Genomic DNA, 8,110 nt, shown 5'->3' with positions numbered 1-8,110 from the left:
CGGCAGCTCACTGAGGCGGGACCTCCTCCCTCAAGCAGGTGGAAGTCCCGCCTCGGAACAGTTAAAGCCTGGGGACCCGTAAAATACGGGATGGCTCCCCAGGCTAGGCAGTAGCGGGTTTGCCACCGACTTTTACATTGGTGGCAAATTCCTGTCCTCTTAAGGTAAAATCCAGCCCAATGTTTCAGGTAAGCGATCTGTCATCAACACCTTTTAACAAGAGGTCATTGACCTGAAACAGGCTGAATTTTACACCGCTCCAGCGTGTTGGATGGTGACGTGGGGGAGGATGAGGGCAGTGCAAAATTGAGTGGGAGGCCTACCCGCCTCCAGTCAACTTTACAGCGGGGGGGGGGAGAGGGGAAACGGCCTGCCTGCCCGAGGCCAATCAAGGCTCTTAAGGGCCCTCGCCCGCCTCCGTGGGTATTTTACCCATGGCAAGTGGGCGTGCTGGGGACGTGTAGGGCCGCTCACCGATAGCTGCTGGCCTTTCCATGCGTGGGGGTGGGGGCCATGGCAGTCAGGCACAGAGTGCCCGATTGAAGGTCGCCCCCGTCTCCCAACCCACCCCCAGGACCCACGACGTCCCCCCACCCCCTCTCAAACGACCACTCTTGCCTCACCAGGGCACGACCAATCTCACTTTGGTGCAGCATGCGCAACTTACCTTCCCTCCCGGCTCCATGGTGCTGGCTGGGCTGCAGTTCCAATAGTGGCCACCACTCCCAGTGTCGCTGCTGGGACTAAATTGCCAGCCGCTGATTGGCCGGCAGCTCACTGAGGTGGGATCTTCTCCCTCAAGTGAGTGGAAGTCTTGCCTCTGGACACCTAAAGCCCGGGGACCTGTAAAATGTGGGACGGATCCCCAAGCTAGGTGGAAGCGGGTTCACCGCCAACTTTTATGTCTGAGGCGAATTCCTGTCTGCCTAAGATAAAATCCAGCCCGTTAACTCTGTTTTTCTCTCCATAGTTGCTGCCTGGCCTGCTGAATATTTTCAGCATTTTCTTTTTTTAGTTTGAGTAACATGCTTTATTGGTGCTGTACATGATGAACATTATCTTAAGGTAGAATTTGCCAAAATGAGCTTGATTGCAGTATATTACTCGGAGCTGTTAAATTTAACTCATTAAATTGTGCAGTGAGTAGGTGACAGAATTAGGTTTTTTTCAATTTTAGGGCCTCTAATTCATTTTTTATGTTCATTTGTTGGAAGCTGGCCCCACCTTCTTGAGCCACTGCAATCCATGTGGTATGGGTACACCAGCAGTGTACCAGTAGGGAGTTCCAGGATTTTAAATAGTGACGATGAAGGAACAACGATATATTTCCAATTCCGGATAGTGTGTGACTTGGAGGGGAGCTTGGTAGTGTTCCCATGCACCTGCCCTTATTCTTCTAGGTGGTAAAGGCTATTGGCTTGGAAGGTTCTGTCGATGATTAAAACATCAAAAAATGCCAGTGTGTCAGAAACCCAACATGATCCCCCTGATTTATTTAGCCGGTGTGCATTTAGAGGCAGTTGAGGTTGAAGGTTTTGGACAAGAGATGTAGGGGGAATATGAGGAAGAACTTTTGTATGCAGTGGGTGGTAACGACCTGGAACTCGCTGCCCACAAGAGTAGTGGAGGTGGAGACAATGAATTCAAAAGGAAATTGCATGACCACATGAAGGAAATAAACTTGAAGGGCTATGGGATCGAGTGGGGGCGTTGAACTGATTTGATAGAGAGCTGACATGGACTCGGTGGGCTGAATGGCCTCCTTCTGTGCCCTAAATGACTATAAACATCCATGGCACAGGTGTGTTGACGATTATAGTATGCAAAGTGAAAATTGAAGATTTAACCCTGCATTCTGGCTTTAACAGACAGCAGCCTGGTTTCCTGAGCTGTCTTGAACTTGCCACGGTCAACAAAGCAAGAGCACAGCGGGGATTGATGGCGCTGTGAAATTGACAGTCTGGACAGCTTTTAAATACTGAAGTATGACATCTGCATTCTTGCTGAAGTGACAGACTTTTGCTTACAGAACTTGTGAGAGTGTGCTTTCAATGGTTGAGAGGTGATTTCCAACGTTGAGTTCATTTTACTACCTTAGACTTTTTTCACTTAAATCTGCACATCCCTGCTGTCAGCGTTCTGAGCAGCTTATGCCTTGAACCTCAATGAAGAACAAGAGGAGAAGCAGCAGCTGCTGCCTTCTCAGCAAATCTGAGAGCCCTCTTGTTCTGACTGGCCTCATTGTAACAAAGTAGACATGAGTATCAGTCCTGCCAAATATGGCATCAGTCATTGTTCCACCGGATAGAGGAGATGAACAAAGCTTCAGTTTGGAGGAGATGATACCCACAACACTCTGTATACAGGGTATCAGCTTTCTAGACATGACAGGCTGCATTTTAAGTGTCCGCCACCAAAGTAGGCAGTGGATGTAAAAAAAAGTGCCTCATCCGCACGGGCACTGCCTCACGGAGCCGCCGCGATTTCAAATGCAGCGGCTTATTTGCATGGCTGCGGTGCCCGTCCCTGGTGATCACGTGCAGGGTGCAGGCGAGCCGTCGCAAGCAATGGCATCCGGTGTCAATGTGCAGGCACCATTTTTAAAGGGCTTACAGCCCTTCGTGGACATTTAAAAATTAAAGGGCCAGGTAAGTCACATTGCACCAAAACATAATATCATTATGTTGGAATGCATTTTCCTAGCCCCCTAATGGCATTTCTGGCCACTCATGCTCTTTCCCCCCCCCAGAATGCGAATTTATAATTTGCCCTGTTCCCTCCTCCAAAGTTTGGCAACTTTTCCCTTTACCCCTTCCCATCACCACCCCAACCACCATTCTCCCCCACCCCCGACCAATCCGCATCGTTTTAACCTTGCTCCCTCCTTTCCACACAGAGAATAAAATCCAACCCCCTCCCCACAGGTGTCGCGCCACGTTTCCCCAAACGGGGATTCGAAGGCGCGGCATTGATGGCCGCCCGAATGAAGATCGGTGCGGCAATTTAGGAGGTGACAGGACTCTCATTAGTTCCGCTATGTAAAGTACTTAGCATATTTAAATAGGGGTCCTGTTGCTGAGCGGCGGGGCAGCCGCCAAGAGACCTCGCCGCCGAAATCGGCACGGGGACTGTCGGGGTCGGTGGCGGGCCTCTGCCACACTGATCTTCATTTCCGCCCGCCAACGTTTCTGATGGCAGACAGGCTTTAAAATCCAGCCCGACTAGTCAAAATAATAGGGCTGTCAGATTTGCTTCAATGGATGGATTCCTGCAGGTCCAGGGAGTCAGACTGTACAGATGTTGCAATCAAGGTGTCCTCAGATCATCCTGGATTATTTGTCAGTTGAAAGGGATTCCTCTCCATCAATATTCAGTGGTAGTTAACCACCAGAAGATATTCATATATGTCTGTGTAAGATATTCTGGAAGCTGCCATGATACCTTCATTCTGCACCAGTCACATCTCCCACAGATCTTCACTTCTCCAAACAGAATCAGCCGATGGTTCTTTGGAGACAAGGACGTTGGGTTTGCTGAAGATTCAATTCAGGTGTCTGGACAGATCTGGAGAATCCTTCGGTATGTACCAGCAAAGGTGTCCCAAATAGTACTGGTCTGCTCTGCCTTGAATGGTATAGTGCAATGGAGAGGACATGAGCTGCAGGAGGATGAAGATGATGACTGTTCTGCATCTTTGGAGGAGGAGGAGACTATTGTGGTCAGCATGCCTGCAGCTAGCTGCCAGAGAAGCCTGCAACTGACTCATACAGGCAGGATTCAGCTACCCTGAGGATGTGAAACCATATGGCACACCAATGGCAACATTGGGTCCACCCCCACCCCTCCACACTGTAACTCAAAGCATTTTCACAGTCAATAATCCATCTCATTGACACCCATTGCTCATCTTCTACACTAGTCATATAATTTTCCTCTAGGCTGATGGCCACATGGCAGGAGAGAGGCAACAATGGAGATGACTGGACAATGAAGACTTGAAATAAATTTTATGGTTCATTAACGTTGACAATATATTGTTATGACCAGGTGAGAAAGGGGTCTAGGGGGTTCCCTCTCAGCCTTTGCCTGGTTTAACTGTAACTTGGTTTAATTTTAAAAACACTATGAATCCTTGTTCACTGCTTTCCAATTGCAAGGCAAATAAATCAATCAGACAGGTTTCTTAGATTTAAACAAGACAGGTGGAAGTTTATTAATCTTAAACTCTAATTCGGTTAACGACTATGAATACGCGATGCAACCACGCTAGCATACATACGCAATAGACACACACACAGATAGAGACAGAAAAAATAGAAAGAATAAAGGGGAAAAGTTTGAGGCAATAGCTGAGTTTCTATTTACGGTCCCTTTGAGTTTGACGTAGAGTCTTTAGTTGCCGGTAAGTCTTGCTGTTTCATTGGGGCCCAGTGCATGCTTTAAAACTTGTTTTGATGTAGGAGTCTTTTCTCTCTTGAGGTTTATGTGATTCCAGTGGATCCGGAGATTAGTGAGAGGGAGAGAGAGAGCCAGACAGGAGAAAGGTACTCTTCTTCCATTCTTCCAATTTCAGTTGCAATCTGCAGTCTGATCCAAGCTGTCCTGTGAGCAGTTCAAAACCAGACCATGAGCCAGCAGGTTAGTCATGTGACTCACTGTTTAAACAAACTCCTGCGTTTGTGGATTTCAAAGCTTTCGGTGGGTGGGGGGGGGGGGGGGGGGGTGGTGTAGTGCTGCCTTTTACACCGACAGGAAGTGGATCACCATTGCCCAAACCAGTTTCTGTTAATTGAATCAGTGAGCAGTTCCCATTGTCTTTTCCTAGGCGACTATCTCTTAGAATGCAAATTCTTTCCCAGCCACTGCTGATCTCTTTAAATAAATCATCTCTCCACTCTAGCAACAGTTTAAAATTAATGTTCATGTGACTAAATTAATATGCCTCATTCTTGGCAGGTGGGGATCTTCATGACAATATTGACAGTGACAGAATTGTGAACACCTGCCTTGGAGACCCCACTGAGGTGTGTGTATCTGAGTTGATGGAGGGTGGGCATGAATCCTGTAATGGTGCACCCTTAGTGTGCACGACCTCCTCTGAGGACTCCTCATTCTCCTTCGGCAACAGGTCCTGCGTCACACTAGAGGAACTATGGAAGACGAAAGACGTAAATTTGAACTGACAAAGGGAAAGGGTTCAAAGTCATCATTGTGCAAATCATCATATTTTATTTACCGGTGACATCAACCTGAATGCGTGTTGTGTGCCATGTGGCTGTGTGGTATCTAATTCTGTTACTAGGTAACTGGGAGACCCCTACTTCTCCATCTTCAATAGCCATACTCTCCACCACTCTGCTGATGTCAATCATCTCATCTACAGCAGCAGTCTGGGTAGTGATTACTGAGGGGCCACTCCCCCCCCCGCCCCTGTTCTCTGCCTCTCCCTGGAGTTCAAGGAGAGAAAGAGAGTTATGAGTGTGAGAAATTGAATGTTTTGGGAGGATGGAATGAGTACATTTGTGGAGAATCACTGTGAGGGATGTGTGTTTTTTTTTATGTCATGAGATGGGAGCATCTCTGGCAAGGCCAGCATTTACTTGAGAAGGTGGTAGTGAGCCATCTTCTTGAACCTCTGCAGTCCATGTGGTGTAGGTACGCCAACAGTGCTGATAGGAAGGGAGTTCCAGGATTTTGACCCAGCGACGATGAAGGAATGACGATATAATTCCAAGTTGGATGCTTGTGTGGCTTGGAGGGGAACTTGCAGGTGGTGGAGCTCCCGTGCGTCTGCTACTCTTATTCTTCTGGGTGGTAGAGGTTGCAGGGAAGGATGCATGGCAAGTTGCTGCAGTGCATCATGTAAATGGTACACACTGTTCCCACTGTGCGCCGGTGCTGGAGGGAGTGAATGTTTAAGGTAGTCGATGGGGTGCCGATCAAGTGGCTGTTTCATCCTTGATGGTGTTGAGCTTCTTGAGTGTTGTTGGATCTACACTCATTTAGGCAAGTGGAGAGTATTCCATCACAATCCTGACTTGTGCCTTACAGATGGTGGACAGGCTTTGGGGAGGCAGGAGGTGAGTTACACGCAAAAGAATTCACAGCCTCTAACCTCTTGTAGCCACAGTATTTATATGGCTGTTCCAGTGAAGTTTCTGGTCAATGATAACCTTCAGAATGTTGATAGTGGAGTATTCAGCATCAGTAATGCTGTTGAACATCAAAAAGAGATGGTTAGATTCTTTCTTGTTGGAGATGGTCATTGCCTGGCACTTGTGTGGCACTCAAGTTACTTGCAACTTATCAACCCAAGCCTGAATGTTGTCCAGGTCTTGCCGCATGCAGGCATGGACTGTTTCAGTATCTGAGGAGTCTTGAATACTGCTGAACTCTGTGCAATCATCAGTGAACATTCCCACTTCTGACCTCAGGTGGATAGGTAGGGAAATTTGGAAGCAGGATGCCAATGCCATGGCTGAGTTAAAAAGTCATGGCAAAGCCTGCTCCAGTAACTTTTGAGTTCCTGACTCTCGGCTGGCCACCCCTATACACCTGCCCTACATTTCAGCATTATAAACAAATCAAAGTGAAGTTATGCTTAATGTTGTGGGACAGGCTGTGTACTATAAGCCCAACGATTCCCACAGCTATCTTGATCATACTTCCTGTAAAGACTATTCACTCTCCCAGTTTCGTCATCGCATCTATTCAAATAGTGCCACTTTCCACATCAGTGCTTCTGAAATGGAGTGGAGGAAGTGTGTGTTGGTGCTTCAAGGGTGGGGATCCCCTATCGATATCTATATTTATACATGCACACCAGTGTGGTCCACATCGCTGGGGTCCATCCACCTTTCTCCACCATATGGCCAGGCCACAGGAGCCTTATCCTTGCCAGATATTTCATGCTTTATCCATTTCCCCCTCCACTGGACCCACCTTTTGTTACCTTACTTGTCCCATTATTACCCTCTTTTGCCTTTCACCATCATCCTTTCTGTCATTGAATCATTCCTGCCCTTCATCCTACTACTACAGACTTTCCCTTTCCTTCTATTCTGCCCTTCCCTGTGCCCTCTCCCCCACTTTTTTCCCTGGTTCGGTACTCGCTTAAAATCTGTTACTCTCTAACATCTTCCAGTTCTGATGAAAGGTCATCGATCTGAAAAGTTCACTCTGTTTCCCTTGCCGCAGATGCTGCTTGGCATGCTGATTGTTTTCCAGTATTTTTGGCTTTTACTTTATACTGTATCTTCTAAAGAAACTGGGCAGGAATTGCAGAGGTTTTTTTTCAGTGCAATTCCTCCAAAATGGCCAAACCAGTGAAAAAGATCATAGAATTTTAAGTGCAAATTACTATTATATTATCTCTTTCTATATTATTACAAACGAAGCTGAAGGACAGGCATAGAGTTTGAACACAGAGCTTTAATGGAGTCTTGTTGCTTCAGCTTACACATGCCAGCTGACTGTGCAAGAGAACTGAATCACATATTAGCATAAACATATTGAAATGATTAAAGTTAACATACTAACAAATAAACTATCACAACATCCCCCTTCCCTTAAATGACAACCCCATATAGTATAACATTATGAATAAGCATATGATATCTAAGAAATTTGACAACTATAACACTATTTACATAAAACATTCAACTGTAACAAGAACATTTGGAGAACTTCTCTTCAAAGTGTTGTCTACGTTTGGAACTGTACTGGTTGTCAGCTGACTCGACCAGATTTTGTGACGACATGTGGGTCTGTCTCGAACTGTCTGTCCTCTCCTCCTGAAGATTGTGTTTTGGAGGATTGTCCTCAGTTGTTGGTGTGTTGCTTGTTGTCTCTGCAAACGTATGTGGGTACGTGTGGGCGATGCTGGTTGGTCGCCTTGTGCATGCCTAGCACTTTTTGATCAGTGATTTGACTGTCCTGACTATACTTTCAGTCATCCCATTTGAAAGAGGATATGGGGATGATGATGTGACATGGCTGATGGACGTATCATGCAACGGTTCTCCCTTGTATTGGGGACTTTTGTCAGATACCACTTCTACCGGAGCACCAAAAGGGCTAAAGATGACTCAAACAGTGTTGGCCACTACTG

Source organism: Heterodontus francisci, chromosome 31 (assembly GCF_036365525.1).
Source record: "Heterodontus francisci isolate sHetFra1 chromosome 31, sHetFra1.hap1, whole genome shotgun sequence".
Lineage (NCBI taxonomy): Eukaryota > Metazoa > Chordata > Chondrichthyes > Heterodontiformes > Heterodontidae > Heterodontus > Heterodontus francisci.
Note: the sequence above shows the minus strand (reverse complement) of the source record.